Source organism: Siniperca chuatsi, linkage group LG14 (genome assembly GCF_020085105.1).
Source record: "Siniperca chuatsi isolate FFG_IHB_CAS linkage group LG14, ASM2008510v1, whole genome shotgun sequence".
In the NCBI taxonomy this organism is placed as follows: domain Eukaryota; kingdom Metazoa; phylum Chordata; class Actinopteri; order Centrarchiformes; family Sinipercidae; genus Siniperca; species Siniperca chuatsi.
The window spans coordinates 8297385-8318494 of NC_058055.1; the positions used below are offsets into that span (position 1 = coordinate 8297385).

At 38.6% G+C, this 21110-nt stretch overlaps 1 protein-coding gene across 1 annotated transcript in view; it reads right to left on the reverse strand.

Moving 5' to 3' along the window:
- Positions 1-18575, reverse strand: part of nlgn2b (neuroligin 2b) — a 67731-nt gene extending 49156 nt beyond the window's left edge. Inside the window, exon 1 of the mRNA XM_044223110.1 lies at positions 17739-18575. The gene's annotated coding sequence lies outside the window, so the exon portion shown is untranslated. The remainder of the gene's footprint in view (positions 1-17738) is intronic.
- Positions 18576-21110: the final 2535 nt, after the last annotated feature.

The window sequence follows — 21110 nt, forward strand, 5'->3', positions numbered from 1 at the left end:
CTGAATATGGTAAATAGGGGGACTTAAAATAAAGTGTTACCATTAATCCATCTGAGAAAATAAACATTTTAGATTAGATTAGCCATTATTGTCTCCCTTAGGGGAAATCTGTCTTGGCAACAGCACACATGTACAATCAAACTATAGTTAACATGAAGTATCACACACAGATCTATAAACACCAGAACATACACACCAATAATATTGCACGATGCCCTACACCAAGATATTGTATTTTAGGTTGTAAGTTCTTGTCACAGGGTTAATTTCATGGTGCCGCCATACTTGTGGAGAACCACTGTGTTGTAAGTGTTGATGAAGGCTCTGAGCTTCATCCCACAATTTATTCTATTTACCATAAGCTCTCCAGACTCAAAGAGCAGCTCAATCAGATACCATGGCTGCTCTGTCTGCCACTGCTTCCCATCCTCATCACACTGCAGCCAGAAAAGTGTGGGAATATCCACAAGGAAATATCACTTTACACTTATTGCAATTAACCCAAGAAATGACTGCAAACATCTCATGCAAGATAAGGGGTTGCTGGACAGATCCTGACTGAGCAGCAGAGGCCTCAAGCTCAATTTAAAAAAAAAAAAACAACAACATTTCTTCACTGCACTGCTGCATGGACTCACCCAAATAATTAACAACATGAAAACACAAGTTAGGATAAAAAAAAAGTTCACAAATGATCAAGCAGAAAGTCAATTAAAGGGGCCTTAATGAAGCATCAATGCAGGTTATTAAAGTAGCAGCAGGGATCATAAAGCAGCAGGCAGTAGGAGCAGATAGGAGATGTCAGACAAAAGGCCCTTTGTCACTGCTGGACCAGAAAATCAATATGTTGCTGATGGTCACCACTGTTCTTTTTGCTTAACACCTGTAGATCATGGAAACCCCTTTATCTTAGAGCTCTCCTCATCAGTGCACAAACAGAGGAAGAAATCTTGACAGCTACAGGCCAGACACTCTTAAAAAGTTGGTATAGACGAACATTGCTGCCTCCAGGGGGCTGTTACTTTTTATTTATCTGGTTTCTTAAGTGTGTTTGGTAGTTGTGAGTGGGAGAATGTGTCATAATGAAGCCAAGTAGTGTGCACAATCTGGAGACACACTAATTAGCGATGATCTAGGTGAAATGCTAGCTGTGTTAGCGTGTATATAGGTTTCTGTGGGCGATACACAGAGTTTGAGGGAGCAGTCTGACAGCTGCTTTGCCTCAAGCTTAAAGCTAATTTAAGAATAAAATGGCCCACTAAGTTAAACAGAGAAGGCAGCTTAGCCATGTTAACATGATGGCCCATATTTACTGTTAAATGTAATAATAATAATAATAAGAATGATGATAATCTTTTTCAAATCTAAAATCTAGAAAAAATAAAATAGAGGAAACGGAAAAGGTGGTTTCAAAGATGAAGACAATACATAAAAGTATGTCTAGAGGGGTGCAATTTAAAACGAGATTTACAGGATAACATTGAATTAACTAGCTTACGTTCCTCAGGCAGGCACGTTTCAACGCTAAGCCCCCCTAGCAAAACTGCAATCAGCTTTATTCTTGACTCTAGACTGAGAAAGAGTCAAAAGAGCCACAGGATCTTAGGCTGACTGGAAACTCCAAAGTCTGAATGTAGCCACGGGCCAGACCTTGCTTTAGCCTACTTTACTTCAGTGATCACTGAAAAGTGATGGCACCAAGCCAGAGCCCCACAATTTCAAGTTTACATCTTGCATTAGTGTTTTCAAAAGTATCCCATTCGTCCGAGGACTCCCAAGTAATATACTGTCAATGTGTGTCTCATGTTCTTGATGTGGATGTGTTATGAATATTTTGCTGGCTATGTGCAAGTCTGACTAATTCATTACCAGCTGTGACAGCCACATCCAACTGACAAGCAAATCCCTCTCCTTTTATTTGGAGAGTGTCTGGATAGGATGTGTAGTAAGTTGGTGAAATAAAATAAATGGGGATAGGCTACTATACAAATACAAATGATATAATAATATTATAATAATGCCATGGGAAAAATATCCCAAACTCACTGTTTCACTGAGCAAAGGACTGCACTGTAAATTTACAGTATGCTACTAGATACCCTAAGACTCACTGAACATTGAAGGAATATTTTACAGGACTTATTTTAGTTTTTCATTGAATACTGTGTCAAACTTTCAAACTTTACTGTCGCTAAACAAGTCCAGGGTTGCCAAATTAATTATAGTATTCTGTATTCTGTTTGTGTTTTTTATGACACAAAAATGAAAATTCAAGCTCACGCAAAATACCCCAGTCTGCCAGCAGCCAGTGATTTTTTTTTTTTTTTAATTTTTGTTAAAATTAAGATGTGATGTTTTCTATTTTTTATGGCTTTACTTCAATATCATCAACTTTACTTCAGCATATTGTTTCTTTTTATTTTAAAAAGCCTTGTTTTCTGGATTGATAGCATCAAATCAAATCTGTGCTTTCCTAAAGTGGTACCAGAGTAGTTGTTTTATTTATATCATTTGTTCAAATTGTGTTAGGTGTTTAAAGTTTATTCAGCAACTTCTGCCTGTTGCCACAAGATAATTGATGTAATTTCTGTGTCTTTTTGGTTTGGCTTTGTGGTTGTAAGCTCAACCTGCTCACTGCAAAACTGAAGAAGGTTGGTGATCACAGGAAGGAGAATGATAAGAGGACAGCTTAAAAAAATGCAAGGAGTAGAAACCAATGGCAGGAAACATAGAGGGAAAAACTGTCATGGCTAAAACAGAGGCAGGTGCAGACAGCAGGGGTGACATGCGTGGTTAAGTGGTTTGCTGAATGTCAAGTTACAGCTCATCCTGTAATCCCCTTTCTTAAAACACCACCATACTGATAGTTTGTGAACAAAACTTGGCAGATAAAGATGAAACTTGCTATAAACTGCAATAAAATATATGCATTACATATGTAGACCATAGCATGTTGAATGGCATGAAACTTGAATGCTGCTGATTTTCTGAGATATACTTACAGTACAGCATGTGCAAGTACCTTTAAACACACGGTGCAATTAGAAAGACAATATTTAGGACTTTCTCATCAATGACCTCATTCCTATTGTGCAGGAACAATGGCATGGAAGCAAAACGTAATTCTTGTAAATGTATATAAAAAAAAAACATTTAAAGATGGCACTTTCACAGCCACCTTCACATCTTGCTTGTTTCAGGGTCTTTCACCTTCAGTCTGGTCTTCAGCAAGGGTTCAGTTGGACTGAGGTCTGACCGATGTTGGTTGCCTTGTCTCTATGTTTAGGATCAATGTCCTACTACATTGCTCTACGATTGGGATGTTACATATAAACATGATGGATAAAAATGGGCTACGAGCAACCCCCTCGCTGAAGCTGAAGGTCAGCACTTTAACCTCACAGCCTTTGTTTCGTTTCACATCAAATGTGCTGGAGTAGAATCAAATCATGTCACTGTCCCAATACTTTCTGACTGCACTGTACATTTCCAAACAGTCATTCTGCCATCAAGTTTCCCTCGTAACTTATTTCAAACCTATTTAATCTCAGTAGTGTCGAAAGAGAAGTAGCTTGGCTGTTTGCTGTGGTTTTATAAGCCACAGTCGAAAAAGAACCGATCAGTTTCTAGGAGGCAATAATCTTAACTTCTCTGTACAGTATGTTTATATTTTTTATAATTTACTATAGGGCTTTATTGGCTTTAATAAGTAACCTGCCTTTCTGCAGGATGTCAGGTGAACTAGTTTAAGTAGTTTTATAGAACAGAGAAACTACCAGGTAACAGAATTAACATTAAACTACAGTAAGAATATAACCCAATTTGGACGCAAAGTGTAAAAGCAAACGTCTCTTACACATCAAATTTCCTGCCAGCGGTGTGTTACGTAATGAAGCTATTTTCAGTCAATTAATCATCAGCATTGATTTTAGGGGCAATTGACAGCCGTACACGATAGTGGGTACATTTATGTCGGCACTAATAGGCCTGTATACTAATTAAGGCATTAATCTAGTTGTTGCAGTTGTCACGTTAACTCTTGTCTCTGTATGTCAACAGGAGTAATGTGAGAATAACCTGGTTAAAATCCCCTGATTTCAGCTCTTCATTTTCTTTTCTTAAATGTGTTCTTGTGTCAAAAGGGACACAGGGGGATTTGGAGTGTTTGTTTACAAGAATGACAACAAGATGAGTGGTAACAAAAGCCCACATTTTTGGAGTGAATGATTTAAGCTATCATTGTGAATAATTTCCAGTAATTCCTTGTGCCAAATTCATCTCTATGTAAACTGCCCCCAGTCTAATCAAACATACAACTGCTGGGTGAAATCACTTTAATTTGAACTGTGTATGCTTAATTGAACTATTACAGCAATCTCTGTTGTCACAGTAACAAGCATGCCCTTGCAGTGTTCCTATCATGTAATCAAAACTAAAACAAGTCCAGCCAGTTATGTTCTGAAAATTACATCCAAAACGTGATTGTTTGGGGATTATTTAGTTCATCTGTTGCATAAATAAATCATTAGTATCCACTCACGTTTGAATGTTACCTGTTATCCCTCCAATCCCCAGTGGAAAGTGCAATACGCTTTAAGGAGCATCCTGAGAGCGAGCGACTGAGAGACACATGTCAGCCACACCTGCTTTATTCTTACATAAGATCATGCAAGTACAAAGAATACTGGGTTGGAAACAGCACACATGGTTGACACCAGGCAGCATATTTATACAATTATACTCATTGTTAGAGAAGTGTGCAGTCAGTGGGGGGGATTGGGAAGAGCAGCTGCACCAGTGTGGGCAGATAAGGGCTGTGCTGGAGAAGCAGTGTGAGATTTAAGATGAAGTGACATGAATTGCAACAGAAAGGTGGGAACATAGAGTTATATTAGTGACACTAAGTGATATGTAGATGTAATGAGACAAAAAGACTGCAGTGCACTTACAGATGTATCTGTTGAGGTGCATGGGCAATGACAGGTAAGAGGTGGGAATGAAGGGTAACTCATGGCTGAATGGAAGATACCTGGACGAGTAAAACTATTTAAGCAAAGCAGAGGGAAGCAATGATGATTTGAGTTGTGAAAAATTTGAGGCTACCCCATTAGAATTTCTAATCTGCTAGGGCTGGGAGATATGGTTGGAATCATTGTCACAACATTGATAAGATCAATTAATCACGGTTAATAATTAAATTGATTAAAAATATATTAACCGACAACGTAAAAGACCAGGGACATGCGGTGTAAACTGTCAGATGACATACTGGGGTTTTCGTGTAGTACCTGGTGCCTCTATTAATTGTTGATATTAATAAGATGGAGTTACACGTGTGTTTGCTGACTGCCTGTAAAAGCTGCAAACTAAAAAAAACAAGCGCCCCTCTTCCTCTGCCCTCCATAGATGATGACTGTGGCAGTCCTGAGAGCTAGGTAACTCCCCTGATGGAATAACCAGTGTGTTGATGACACTGTAAAAGCCCACTGAGTTGTCTGTCCAGTTTAGCTAGCTATCCAGTAGCTCAGGCTAATGCCAAACTAGCAGCTTCAGCAAAGCCAGCTATTAGCTGCACAGTCACTCCTCCTCTGTTTGACGCTGTGCGTCAGAGGAGCGCACCGTTGCAGCTACGAAGCTAACGTTGGAGACAAACAGTACTTACTGCAACAACATATCATCAACATCAAGTCAGGAACTTTTAAGAGACATCCCACTATTCTGGGTGTAAATCTTGTCTACTGGTGGAAGTGAAATTTAAAAAGATTCCCTGGGCTGGTAAAGGCGACATGAACGTATTTTTGCAGTGAACAAACGGTGCTCGATCGTGTAGCTAAGGTATGCCTATTTCTTAAATTATTTAGACTGATGTCTGTTATGGAGAGATTGGTTTAACCTATTTTATGTTTACTCTATAATAGCATTTTAAAGCTACAGCCCTTTGTTGTTTTAAGTGGCAGACCTACCTAGCATATTCAATCTAATTTATGTTCTCCAATTAAGCCTAGAAGTTGTGCAGCATTATTTGCTAGGTATATTTAGGGTTTTGAACTTGACATTCGTTGAATAGCGACAAATGGGAGTCGGAACACAACTATTTTAAGTCAAGGCATTGTTTTGTTATTTTAATTTGAATTATGTATATTTCATTCATTGTTCAAATACGTATTTACTTGCTGCAATAATGGACAACACCAGCAGTTTAACAACTCTGTTATGGAAAAACGTGCATTTTGCATGATATTTTAATGGTTAATCAACTATTGATTGTTTATACGTCCAAAAAACACTTAAGGAAAGTGCTTGAAATTTGCATTCCTAAATAAGAATATTTTATTCTTTTATCTAGATATAGTATATCACAATATAGCAACTGTAAGCATAACATATGTAAAATGATCAAATTGGTGTTCAGTGCAATAAACATTTACTGGTATTCATTACATCATCAACAAAAACTACTAATGTTGTTTATAATTACATTTTACTTAGAATAATTCCTTTGGACAGCAGAATTTTGTAAAATAATTACACTAAATACGGTTTCACTAAAATTCATCATAAACAATAATTTGAAATCATCGTCCAGCCCACACAAACAACCTTATTGCCATTTGAGAACCATCACCTTGGCTCCTATAACCATTACCCTATTCAAACCATTATCAATGAAGCTTTTCAAAATGCAAGGCAGGTTTGGCATATCAGACTATACAAAGTATTGCTGTCACTGTATACTAAGTAAATTGCTTGTTATGTTGTGTAGAACAGAAGTCCAGATGAACAACTTGAGGGGGTAGCATGTTTTAAATAATATTGCATACGAATTGAATAAAAGCTGGGTTTATATAAGCCTTTGTCCAAATACAATGTTATTACAAGAAGACAATTTGCAAAAGAATGAATAAAATCACATTACATTCATTTCGGGGTTGGTCCCATTCTAGATCCGGAAGGATTTTGCATATTAGGTTTTCCACTGATATAAATAATGCCCATAAACATATTCCATGTGTGGACAGATTTTTTTTTCAGTGTAAAGTGTAAAGTTATTTTAAGTTGAAAGTTCTAAAGACAAGTCCATTGTGTCTTCTTGCAGGGCCATCTGACAGTCTACAGTATAACACTTGTATAACTTCCCCATGTATCGTCATATTATTGACGTTTTTGGTCAGAAATTGTGATATTTGTTTGTCAGTACTGCTCAGCCCTTTTTAAACTCCACACAAGAAATTTTTGTAAATCACGAGATAGATCAGACTATGAAATGTAAAATCTGTATCACTGCCGTTTTGTATTAAGTTAAATGTTTATTTGTCTAATATAAAATATATCATGCATGGGGAGTGGAAAGTTGAACGTGATTCATTTTAGCCTTTCGACTGCAGATCCTTGAAGTTATTTCTGATATGATTACACCAACATGTTACTATCTCCCTTTTACTGATTTAATGCTTATCCTTCTTTAAGTATCTGGCATTTCCCTAACTGCTGTGGCAATGTACTGTAGTCCAGCTGTGTTCTGAGTATCCAAACAAATTAATAATTAAAATGTTTTCAGAAAGGCTGGGATAACCTGTATAGTGTTTTCCTCTTTGGCAACACACCACTATTTAGCTCTGAAAATAAACCAGAGGAGCTCTATATATATGTGTAAATGCAGTTACTCCTGCAACATTGACAGGGGATCCCAAGAAAAACAAATTAACTTTAATGTTTTGCTGTTTTCTCTTTTTTTACCATTGGTTGCTCAAAAAAGGGACATTTTGATGCACTTTAGAAAACCCAAGGGAAATTGAGATATTTAAAACACAACTGAGAATTAGGATTTAGGGATACACCGATCTGATTAGATTGATCTGATTAGCCTTTTTATTAATTGCAGCTACAGTCCAAGAGTTTTGGTTGCCTAACCCCATCTGTATCTTGAGTTAACAAAAAGGAAAATGTTTATTTTCAATTAAATTTTTTCCCTAACCATAAAGTTATAACCCTTAAGATCTTCATGAAATCAAACCCCATTTTTGATACTGTTTATGGTCAATAGCTGTTCAATGTATTTACATTCAGTAATTATCTCTCTTAATGCTACTTTCTATTGGTAGTGGCGGTGTCCACTATTCCATTGCTCTGGATTCAGAATCTTTCCCTATCCTTAACCACAGCGCAGCTGCCATGTGCTGACATTGTAGAAAACGAGAATTTTTAAAATGCTGGCATTGGACGAAAAAAGAAAAAATTCTTTGAAGGAAACCAAGGGATTTGCAGAATCGTCCAATATTGACATTCCTGTCCGAGGGTTGTGGAATTGCAATGTACTTTCCTTTACATCTTTAGGAAAGCATTATCATACAGTTTGTTTTACATCTATAATTTCTGAATATATGCAAGTAATAATGGCAAACAGAAAGGGGAATCTGTAATACTGCTTGAGATGCAACACATACTGTAGATCACGTGTTATTACCACTCTGGCATAAATCAATGGAGACAATATTATAATAGTTTGTCTACAGCCATAATGAAGGCCCTTTTAACCTCATATAGGAGGGGACATTGTACAGACAGTATAAGGAAGGAGCTGTCGTTGTTATTTGGGAATCTAGATGCACAGCATGGCGGAAACCTTGCAGATTTTAAAATAGAGGATCAACCACATATGGAAAACTAAAATATGTATATACTATATGTGTGGGACATAGCAGATGTGCTATGTTTGACCACAGACAAGCATAATAATGGCTATTACAATCATCTACAGGTCATGCAGCTGGTCCTACAGCTACACACTGCTCATCTGCTCAGGTAGGGGAAAGCAGACTAGTTCAGCAACACGTCCTGGAACATAAACCTCCTTTATTGTCTCACACAGGGGGAATTTTGACTCAGGATCATCATTCATTTGAGTAAATACATACAGTTTACCTTGCCATGCTATTCAAGCTGCCACAACACAAAACTGGCTGCTGAAATTTAAATGTTGCCTTAAGAGGACTGTCACGTTCAGTGGAAAGTGTACCTTGACAGATGGGCTGGCTGCATTGATGATGTGTAAGTTAGCTTAAGTAGAGCACTGAGACTCGCTGTATGTGTGATGTATTCTGCTGAAATGATTTGTATGCTTTAAAGTGTTGAGAGCTTCCCTGTACTCCAAAGGTACTGCTCTGAGGTCAGCTGAATAAACGATGGGGGGATGAAATTTGGGTTTCAGTGCAAGTACTGACTTTGAAAATGGACAAATCATTCAAATATGGGTAGTTTACAAAACATACAAGACTTTGTGGCTTGCTAAAATTTGATTATATGTATGATTTCTCCAATACAGTGTTTTGTCTTTTATCTTCTTCCTTCTGTTATTTAATTAAATAATCCTTAAATTGTCTATTGACAGGACAAATACAACATGTTGTGTCAAATATTTCAGTAAAAAGTAGACAGTGGTATTTTATCCGCACCAATTGTCTATATAAGCTGACTCTAAAACCTCAAAGTAAAATTAGACATCATGCAGCCTCATTAAGTCTGACAACTGAATATAAAGAGTCCAAATACACCACTAAAGGAAAGGATTGTTAATAAATTGCCAGAATGTTAATTGCTACACCTTTGTGTTGATGGCTTTTTAAACATGGATTCCTGTTCTTATGTTGCGAAATGGAGCATGATGTTGGTTCAGGTGGGGCACTGGGTTCCTGCAATAACATCAGCTGATCACTATCAGCTAACTCTTACAATCACCTATCAGATTAAAACAAGGTAATTAGGTGGTCTTGATAATCTGACAAGCTCACACTCTCACTCCTGTGATTATTCATGTCACTGCTTCTGTTACGGGTCGTACGCCTCTCCATTGCTACTTTGAGCGCTTTCAAATGCAGAGCATTTTCCACCAAGTGCATCTGGACATCTATTTGCAATAAATCGTCCTGAATTCTTTGATGTAAGCGTTTGACTGAACTGCCTGACAAGAGCACTGTACAGTGTAGTGTTCTCACTAGTCCACAATGTAACCCCTTGGTTGTGCTCATATGAACCTGCTTAGAAGTCGGCTGTATGATATAAAAGACTTCACTAAAACTGACCTGTTCGCCAAGTTCAAGTGATTTGACGGATTGTTGGATGCCAAAATGCAACTTGAGGACACTATGAAGTTCTATTTACACTGGGCATTAATTTTACTATTATACAGTTTATATATACAGCAGGCACAACAAAAATCCAATAAAGACCCTATCTTGCTAACTGACAGTTAGCAAGCTTGCAAGCTTAGAGGACTTTTTCCCCCTTCACTAACTCTTTATTTAATTCAATGTTTTACAATCCTGAAAACAAAATTCCTAGGGGGGACTAAACGGCCCAGCACAGAGCCAGAAATAAAAAGAGAGCTATTGTTACTGACTAGCGGTAGCCTGGCTGGTTAGTTCACCAGCCACAGTGGTATACCAACGAGTCACAAGCTTCTAGAATGACACATTTTGCAAAGACGCGCGGATGCATTTCACTGTGCCACTTTCTGGTGTGATGTTTTAAGGAAATCTGTCCTGTCAGTGTAACCCCCTACCCTGTTGGTAGCTCCAGACACCAGCCCCCACTGTTTACAAAAGGGATTATGGAAATACTGCTATTTAAATCATCTGGAATTCCAAATGTTTCTGAGTGTAAACTGAGTCTTAACGATTCACTTCAAATCAGATTTTCTTACAAAATTGAAAAAAATAACTAGTGAAGTGAGAATTTATGTGAATTTTTTTAAAACTCAATTTTAGTAACCTGCCTTATTCTGTCTTGTTTTACGATGCTGACAATTATTTTTGAAATTCCATTTTTCATGCCATCCCACAGTATTATAGCACAAATCTCATGCTGCCTCTGTAATATAATAACCTATAACACATTTCACGGTTAATTATAATTACTTATGCAAAAGGAAATGGATTTCGTTAAATAGGTCATAGAAAATACTGTAAATTAGGAGAAACAATTCTTTATTTTTAGGATGATATGGGACCAAATGTTCACTCTCATATTATTGTTCAGGTAAATCAGTTTTAATCTGCGTTGGTGCTGCTGGACCTGAATTTTATTTATCTACACTTTTTTCGTCCACTTGCACCAGGCTACTGATTCTGCAACTGTCTGTGAAACTTGCAGACCAAACTTTTGCACTGCTGATAAACATTAAGGTTTTCTGCCTTCAAACTAGAGGTCTTGGCCTTTAGAGACATAGTAACCCTGGTATTTCCACATTTTGTAGCTGATTAGGTGGGAGTGGGGAGGAGTGGAGCCCAGTTTATTTGAACAGACAGGCGTTTTCGAGTTAACAAGGACGGACAATAATTTACAACTATTAGATGACCACCCCAGGGACCTTGACTCATCAGAACATTTGACATCTACAACATACTAAGATTAAGGGAGTTATGAACCACCTCCTGACATGAAACAGTTCAAAAACCACAATGCACCAACAATCCTTCATACACCAACAAAAATGGCTAAATGTCCCGGCCTATACTGTAAGGGCCAAATCAGCAGCTCAGAATCCACAGTGTGTGACAATAACTATGCCTAGATCATCAGAAATCACAGGATTAAACCAGCTAACGTAATGTAACACACTGCAGTACCCCCAAACAGTAGACACTATGTATAAAATGTCTTTTGCTTACCATTTAAGTCAAACTAAAAAGTAAGCTGAATGTCCGTGGGCAAGTCATATAACGTTAGCTGACACACAAATCATGGCTGGAATGGCTGGAATAGTGTTTGATTCCTATTTACAGAGCCAGGGCTGTGTACAAACAGCAGAGTTTTTTTCAGCGCACACACAGAACGGACAGCTAGCGGACCGTGAGGAGATATTTGCTGAATTTGACAAAAAGACGTGCATTGGATTAGAATCGCATACCCCACCTGTAATTCAGAATCAGAAATACTTTATTGAACCCCGAGGGGAAACTCTTTGTTACAGCTGCTCACTATCACGTCACACAGGAGAGAAGAAGTACTAATAGAATAGAAATAGACATAAGACGACGAGACAGAGCAACGGCAACAGGCAGCATGAACGTCAGCGCATGCGCACTATATTCAAAATTAAAGGTAAAAAATAAAGGTCAAGTAGTGTACATAGTTGTATTTGGAACACCAAACATTTTAATTGAATCAATCATCAAAAAAAGGTTGTAATTTTCATATTTCCCATTCAAGATTTCTGGTGTTGCCATTTGCAGTGATGTGTCAAAGCTTGCTGTTGATGGTTTTCTCCTGCTCTGTGTCTGATTTTCCACAACCAACCCAGGTCCTCACAATGATGTGCCATTCTTTTTAGTCTGCTTATCATGTTTATGGCAAATAAAAACCTTAGGATAACCTACCGGTGCACTGTTTCCACTAATCACTGTTCTATCAAGAGGTTCTGAGGTGGATTTCTCTACTTTGGACAACAGGGTGTAATTCTGTCAATACTACTGTGAATGTCTTCTTCTGCGGCTTGTCTTTGCACTGTTCCGATAGCATGACACAAGCTTTTAAAAAAATGTTCACTGAAGACAAAATGAGCACCATTTTAAATGTCAGGTATAATTTGAAAAGCCTTTTCAGGCCCCAGTATTATTCAGAGTATTACTCATTTCAGTGCTTGTCAGTGTTTGCCTCAGATCATAGTTGTCTGTGGACTATGTTGTCTAACATCTTACTGTTACCTTTTGGTTTATCTTCTTCAACGGTTCAGACAACTCACAGAGGCAGTGACTACACTACAGGCACTGTCTCTTTTTGTTTTCGGTCAACGTATGTCAATCTTCACTCATTTTTTGTCCCTAATTATGTCTTGAACTTTTTATTAGCTACACTGGGTTTCCACAAGGCATTCAGTGCACAGCCAAGCACCAGACAAGGACATACTCTGGTGTTTTTTTCCACTGGGCGAAAGTGCACTTCTGCACTAGGGGTAAAGAATAGGTGGAGGCATGGTTATAAACATTTCCTTCAGCACCTTATCTCATATTTGTTCAAACATTAAAGTTCCTCTCTGTATCCCAAGCCAATAAAACTAGCATTAGCTAACTTCATACTGCAACGTTAACCGTCTATCATGTTCACATCTGAAAATGTAGAAACTATGGCATTTAACTAATAATAAATGGGCTGCATCCCCAATGCATCATGTAGGCTACATTTCAAACTAAATATCTGCCCAGTTGATGTCAACACTGCCCACACCATTCTAAAGATCACCAGCTGCCTAATGCATGTGCCGTGTCATTAACAAGGTGAATTATGATCAGAGTAGTTTAAATGATACACTAACACTGCTTGAAATAAACAATTCTTTTTTTTTAAGAATATTTTGAATGGCAGCTCAGGCTTGTGTATCACTGCCCAAAACATATCAGTGAATGAAATGTTACAGCTGCTTAATGGATCATGTCTGATGAAATGAAGGGTGGAACTCTGCGATTCAGGAAAGGTCACGTGTCCCATTTTAATGGGCTTGTGCCTCTGCCGCTAATAAAAGACGCATTAAATCACCAGATATTTTAATGGGGTTTGGTGTGATATTTTTCCCAGACTTTTCAAGACAGGACGGCACTTATCCTGGCTTATCTCATGGTCGACTGTTATGTGATATTGTTCAAAGGAGGTTACACAAGATGGTTACCATGGCATTTGCACAGGCGTTTCTCCAGCTTTACTTTGCCCACGGATAATGGGTCAGGTCAAGCTATTCTCTTGCTTTTCTCCTCCTTGGTCGTGATGTGACTTAGAGCTGGGTCATTTTAACCTCCCTTTTCTCTGACTTAACATCTTCACACAGAAATTAAAATGTCCAAGCCTCCATTACAGCAGCTACACCATACAGTAAATGTTTTATGTAAAGATGCTGTAGCATGGTGAAAATCTAGGCTGGTCAGATGGCGAGAGGATGTATGGATAGTAACAGCTGCCACGCCTCCAAGCTGCTCAAATATAAGGCAATATGGGCTGGACTGTCATGCTGTTTGGGACTTCAGCCTAGCTTTTCTTGCTTCATGATAATTGTATAAACTCAAAAAAACTAAAAAGTCTCTAATCTAAAAAGTCACACGTGCCATCCCATGTTAATGTGTCTGTTTTTGTGCTATAAATGTGCAGCTTTCTGAACAGCAAGTAAATTGGACTTTTTGCCGGTGCAGCAGTGACACTATAGGTTACGTCCAATCCCAATGTCCAACCTCTCAGTCCAAGAAATGACAGATTTTGTAGAATGTTCTTGATACATCTCAGAGGGCTCAGGAAAGTCCCACACTAAAAAAAAAAAATGGTGAGAGCACAAGGGCTCTCCCGAGGACTTTTTGAGCCCTTGAAACACATTTTTTGTAAGTGCACAATCCTGCAGACTCTCCTTAAGGGACTGACCCACAATTCATAGTGTTGTGACATGAAAAACAAGAATGACAAGGGGAACCCCAGAAGCAACCCCAGAAAAAAATAAACAAACCAAACAAAAACATAAGTCATGGAAGGTGCTGGCAGGGAGGCATGATGACAATTTGATACAGTATTACTATTTTTCAAATGGCAAACAACAATAATTTTTAATCATTAAATTACTTATATAGTCATACAGTGGACATTGATATTGGATCACTGTTATTCTAACATCCGCTGGCTTAAAATACTAGACTGACTTTAGCAGTGATACCTGCAAAGATGATGTTTGGTGATGAAAATCTCTCCGATCAGCCTGGATCTGCTGTTCTTACATTAAAATCATGTGGCAAAGGCACTTCAAGTGCAACTGTATTATGTGAGAATATATAATTATATAAGAATATATAATATTTTTGCACTTTTCCAAGTGTTAATGCATCATTGCAAGGAGCCCACTCGTTTCTAACACTTTTTCCAGTGTGGCCTCTTGATGTGACGGCAGCATACTGATACTGTAGCGCTTGTAATGCTTTTGGTATGAGGAGTTTTTCACATATATCCTACTTGGACACAGCTTGTTTTACAGCAGAAGACAAGATTCTCTGGTAGCAGCATAATTGGTGACTGAGACATTGGTCTACAGTACTATGAGCATACGTTTAAAATGGAGAGCGACAAAAAAACAGTGACCAAATCACAGACTATGGAGTTAAAAATAAATGGAGAAGTAAACGAGCTGAAGTAAAACATGTAGGCACAATTGGAATAAAATAAAATTGTAGCTGTCTTTGATAAATCACTGTATATTCACAGATCTTTTCATGCAACCTTTCTGTGCACATTATAAAACTTAAATTTAAACTTAAACTTAATCATACTTTTGTCTCTACTCTCTACTACTAGATGGACACAGTTAAATGAAGAAACAAATGACACTTCAGCAAGCGGCCTATGCCCATACAGCACCAGCGGGGGCAGCAGTGCAGGGAGCGCACATACAGTATGCTTTTAAACAGTATTAGCTCATTCTTTCTCATAGCGAGGCTTGTTGACTCAGTGGAACAGCAAATTTTGTTTTTAAAATGGAAACATTATTCATGCACACAGCACTGCAGCGTCAGAGAGCAGATTAAAGGGTCAAACTCGTGTTCTACATATTAGCTACGTATTATTTTAAAGTATGCTGTGTGCACTTCAATCCACGACAATGCACATGTCACATATTAAAGTCTTAATGACGAGTATTGAGTATTTCATTGATTTTACTTGCTTGGACCCATAATAAGGTTATAAATTCAAAATTAAGCTTTAACCAAAAATTCAATTAACCAAGAACAAGAATTACAATACCCTAAAAGTTGGAACTGTGCAGTACCAAGGCAAGATGATCTGATTATCCCTTTTAAACGCTGGGCCTTGGTGATGGAAATAAGCACTGATATTTGACAAGGCAGCTCTCTCTCAAAAACAGCTATATAGCTACTGTATATAATCTACAAAACAAGTGGACATCAACCCTGTCCTCCTTTAAGAAAGCTCTGGTTTTGACTTGGAAGAATACCACACTGAACACCTTCTGACACTTCACCTTGCTCACCCACAAATCACCCAAACATACTTCATTAAACATTAAGACTAAACACGTTTTGTTCTCCACTTGTTGTCATCCAATCAATTAAGCTGCCATTCTTTCTTTTTTATTCTATTTATCTATTTTCTCTCTGGAAACCAAATGACATTGTGCTCACCACAATATTAGCATTATTGGCCCTTTACTGTAGTTTATTGGATCCAGCAATCTGGGGATGGGAGCAGCCACAGTATCTTTTCTTGGAGATTAAACAAAAAATGCTGGCAGTTTTAAAGGTTAAAGTACATGAATTAACTGTTGTTTGGTTGATTGCAGTAGGCGTATGATGTCACCACACTATGTTCTTCGGTATAGCAAGGGATCATCCTTTAATTTAATTTGCCACCAAATCTTCCAGGGCCACTTGCTAGTGAGTAACTAGAACAAAATGGATCACTTTCAGAAATAGATAATCAAATTATTATCTTGGAAGGAATAAAGATTTTAGGTTTTAAATGTTCCCAAGATACATTTAAATTTGGGGTATATTGAGTACATTTCTGCCAAATTTTGGTCTCCACTCTTTGCTCTATATACCATGTACTTTTCTCTTGAATGTAATGTCAACAGTTTGATTAATAATATACTAAATTAGGCAAATGTATGGCATATATGAAGCCCATGCAAGCCTTCCAAGTCTTCAGCCATGTTCTGTTGTATTTGAGTAAGTGTCCAAATGCCAGTAACCAGGCTGACATGATGCCGGCCTTAGAAAGCAATCACAGCTATTGCAACAGTACACGAACAAGAATAATACCAAATTCTGCAAAAGTCTAGTCTACAAAGTGACTTTATTTGTTTTCTGATGGATTTTAAATGTCACTCCTCCGTAGCTACAGGCAGCATATCAGTGGGAAAAAAAAATGCATTTATTCCCTAAAAATGAAAATATACCATTTCTCATCCATGACCTGTCAGAACAGAGGTCCTGTTGTCTGCCATTAACTGAGCACTGCCCAACCACCACTGAATATTAATGGAGCATTCCCTGGATCATCAGAGTGTGTGCATTTAATTCACAATCCTATCTGCATCTTCTAGGGCACAGGCTTCATGTGTGTGTTTGTGTGAGTGTTTGGGCATACTGTGTGTGTCTCAGAGATGTTGTGGGTTTGTTCATTAGAGAGGACATCTTCTGAGTTCAAGGCCTGTCACACACTGGTTGAGATTAGTTATATTGCAGCATAGCAGCATGTGTTTCTAATTAAGCGGTAATATAGTCCTCAATAAATGTAATGGAAGCATTATTAAAATAATCTATGCCTTCACAACCAATGGAAACAGGACACTTTCGGAGCCCAATTGAGAAGAGCAGCCGGTCTGATTGACAGTCTACATGATGAGTTGATTCCAATTAAATCACAAGAATATCATCTTGTTAGCAGCATGGTCAAAACGACAGAATACTGATGCTGAATGCACAAAGTAGACTGATCATTTAAAGATGTGACAGCTTATCAACAGGCAAGGCCAATCGAAGGCTCCTACTGAAAGGAAGAAAATATGTGCTATAGCAACAAAGTGGCATGAGGATTTACATTGAAATCTCATTCCCCAATTGTGACAGTGCGTCAAGATGGATAACGTGCGCAATGTGCAAAGTCACCGAAGCGTACAGATTGCGCACACATAAAACCCACGATAGACAGAAAATCTCCAGTCACGTTTAGGTGGTGGTAGTGAACATATGGCTTACCTAAAAGACTCGATGCAAGCACCGGAATTATGATGATGACGATGATGATGGCCCGTCCATCTAAACACGATTCTTCTTTTCTATCCTCTGCCGGTGTGTCGATGATGTTTTAACTAGGCCATTTCTTCCCTGATCGCAATTATTTCTCAGGAGGGTAGCGCGTCGCAGGCTTTCGCACATCAGTACACCTTCTCGGTGTCTGTCTTTCTCCAGCTCTTCCAAAAAAAGCACACCTCATACTGCCCCCTCCTCCTCTCATCCCTCTCTGACAACACCCTGCTCTGTTCCTTATCCACAGATATTTGACTTTAATAATGTTGAGATGCAGCAGCGAGTATAATTCAAACGGAACAAAAAGCACTCAGTAAAATAAATGCGTAACGCTATAGCGTCAAGACTCTGCGCGTTGCTCCAAAAGTCAACGCAGTGATCTGTCCTCTTTTCCTCATTTGTCCACGCTGATATTAATCCACGGTATCTGCCCCACTGCACGGCGAGGGCCTTTAAAACACGGATTGTTTGACTTGTAAAATGTAAAATAGCGCTCTAAAGACACCCAACAGAATCAGGTGTCCAATCTCCTGTTTGCGCGCTTGCGTGGTGCTCTCTCTTGGTTTCACTTGGTATCTGATGCTCTCAACAGAAAGTAGAGACTCAGACTGAGAAACAGCGCGGGGATCTTCCGTTTAGCCTTCATGGTTTTAGAATAGCACCATAAATGCTTTAAATATTAGGGTGCAGTGATATTATTTTGAAGCGCGATGCCTGCACTGAAAGGGATCCCGCGGCTTGTGCTTCAACAGTCTCTCTCTCTCTCTCTCTCTCTCTCTCTCTCGCTCTCTCAGTGCGGTCTCATCGCCTCTCTCGCTTACAGGACACCACTTGCAATATTTCAATCTCACAGCTAGTTGTCATGTCGAGGAGGTGCGACGCATAATTCAATGAACAGGCGCTTGTTCTGCTGAAATCGTCATGTTAAAAAACAATCTGCCTTTGAAACACAGGGTAGGGATTTGCTTTGATTGTTTTTTGATAAGGATCTGCACCAGGCTGACGTCAGATTTATTTATTTATTTATTTTTTGCTTTTTGGCGCCAGGCATCTGTGCAGTAAGATAGTAATACAAATAATAATGTTAAAACATATTACTACTACTAATTATAATATATATGTGTGTGTGTGTGTGTGTGTGTGTGTGTGTGAATTATTCCATATAATGTGTGTAAATCTGTTTAGGCAATATTGGTAACGCTATATTTTACAGGTCCCATAGTTCCCTATAAGTTCCTTTAAAGTACCTGATATTTAACAATAAATTTACAAGAAAGGTCCTGGGAAGAACTTTGTAATTTGGTGATAGTTTTAGGAAGAAATTCAATAGGAAAAATGTTCAATTGGTACACTTCCAATTAAACATGCATTAATTGATCTAACCACTTGGGGGCAGCAAAAACAAGCTGGAAACACAACACTGACAAATAATCACCTTTTAAGATGATATGAGCCCTGCGGTTGACTGGTGACCTGTCCGGGATATACCCTGCCTCTAGCTCGATGTCAATGTCAGCTGGGATTGGCTAACGCTGTTTGGTGTTGGGCAGGTAGCATGCAGTAGGATTTTAGAGCTTTTTCACTGAAAACAGCTGCCTGCTGCATCTCGAAACGACACTGATAAGAGCCGTGTGAGGGAACCAAACCAGTAAAGTTGGAGGCTGTAAAACCAAAACAATGAGCTGAAAGATGCTAAAATACTCCGTAGAGGGAACTGCAGAGTCATGTGATAATTATCACTGGGTTCATCACGAGCGACCCCTTTTAAGTAGTCATTTGTTCTATTGTTAATGTACAAATGTTGATTATAGCAGCGTTAATTAATTGCTAGCATAACCCAAAGGATCTTTTAGTCACAGCAGGTCAGCTGAACATGCAAAAATGTAAAATTTGTCAATTATTAGAGACGTTATTCTCGATTTGTTGAATTGTATGTTTGTAAAGAATTAATGAGTAAGCATTTTCTTAATTTGGTAATTTTCTCTGGAAATCTGCTTTTAAACTGAACACAACTAAATAACTGCCATCGTTTTTTTCCAGAAATGACATACCTGTAAAATAAAGTATTACCCTTATATTAAGGGCAAACTAAGGTTGGTGGTTCCTTTTTTAAAGGCTGGGGCCAGAGGGTGTGCTCCACTTCTCAGAGGATCACACTGCTCAACCTCCTGAGAAAGCTTCTGCTAAGGTGCTGGAAAGGAATTTTGGACTCAAGGCTGTACCTTGTCACCAGTTGTTTTTGTGATTTTCGTAGACTGAATGTCAAGGTGTAACTGAGGGGTCCATCTAAACACGAGTCACGAGTCATTGAGTCTTTTAGGTAAGCCATATGTGGAGAGTGTCTGGTTTGGTGACCTCAGCATCGCATCTCAGCTTTTTGTTCTTCATTGCACTGTGACCATGGTAACGCTGCTGGAAAATGGTGGATTGCCGCCCTTGGGATGGGAGTTCAAGTATCTTTGGGTCTTGTTCACTGGGGAGGGTAACATGGAGCATGAGATCCACAGGAAAGATTGGTGTGACGTCCACAGTGATGTGGGCGTTATCAAACTGTGGTGGTGAAGGGGGAGCTGAATCTGAGTCCAGTCATCAATCTGAGTTCCAAAGTTGAAACTCTCACCTATGGTTATGAGACAGATGACACAAAGTCGAGGATACAAGAGGCCCAAAGAAGCTCACAAACATACAAACAGAGCTCATAACCAATGTGGCTTTGTGCCGAATGGAGCCAGTTGAGGTGGTTCAGCCATCTGATGAGGTTGCCCCTGGGACACCTCCCTGGATGTCTTCCGGGAATATCCAACTGGGAGGTGATCCAGGGCACTAGAGGGATGAAATATCCCATTTGGCCTGGGAATGCCTCGGGATGTCCCAGGAAGTGGAAGACGTGGCTGGGGAGGAGGACACCTGGACTACTTAGCCTGCTTCTCACACAAACAAACCACAATATGCAGCAGGAAATGGTTGGATAGATAGATAAATGGATACGAAAGTCCACTTGGAATATTATAGCATTTGTTTGATTGGATCTAAAAGGCATAGATTTTTCCCTACCCTGTCAAATTTCAAGACACAGTAACATACATGCAAATAATGTCACAATGTTTTATCACATAAATAAATATAATTGGACCTTATTGACACCATTCCCTTTCTATGTACAGTTATGATACCTGCTAATTAAGTGTGAATAAATACTGTGCAGTTGCGGAATACACCAAGGCAATATATTTACCTGAATTAGCTATTACAATATAAAAAGCACAAAAATAATTTTATTTAATTGTGAAAAGATAACTTGCCACTAATTTATCTGTAAAA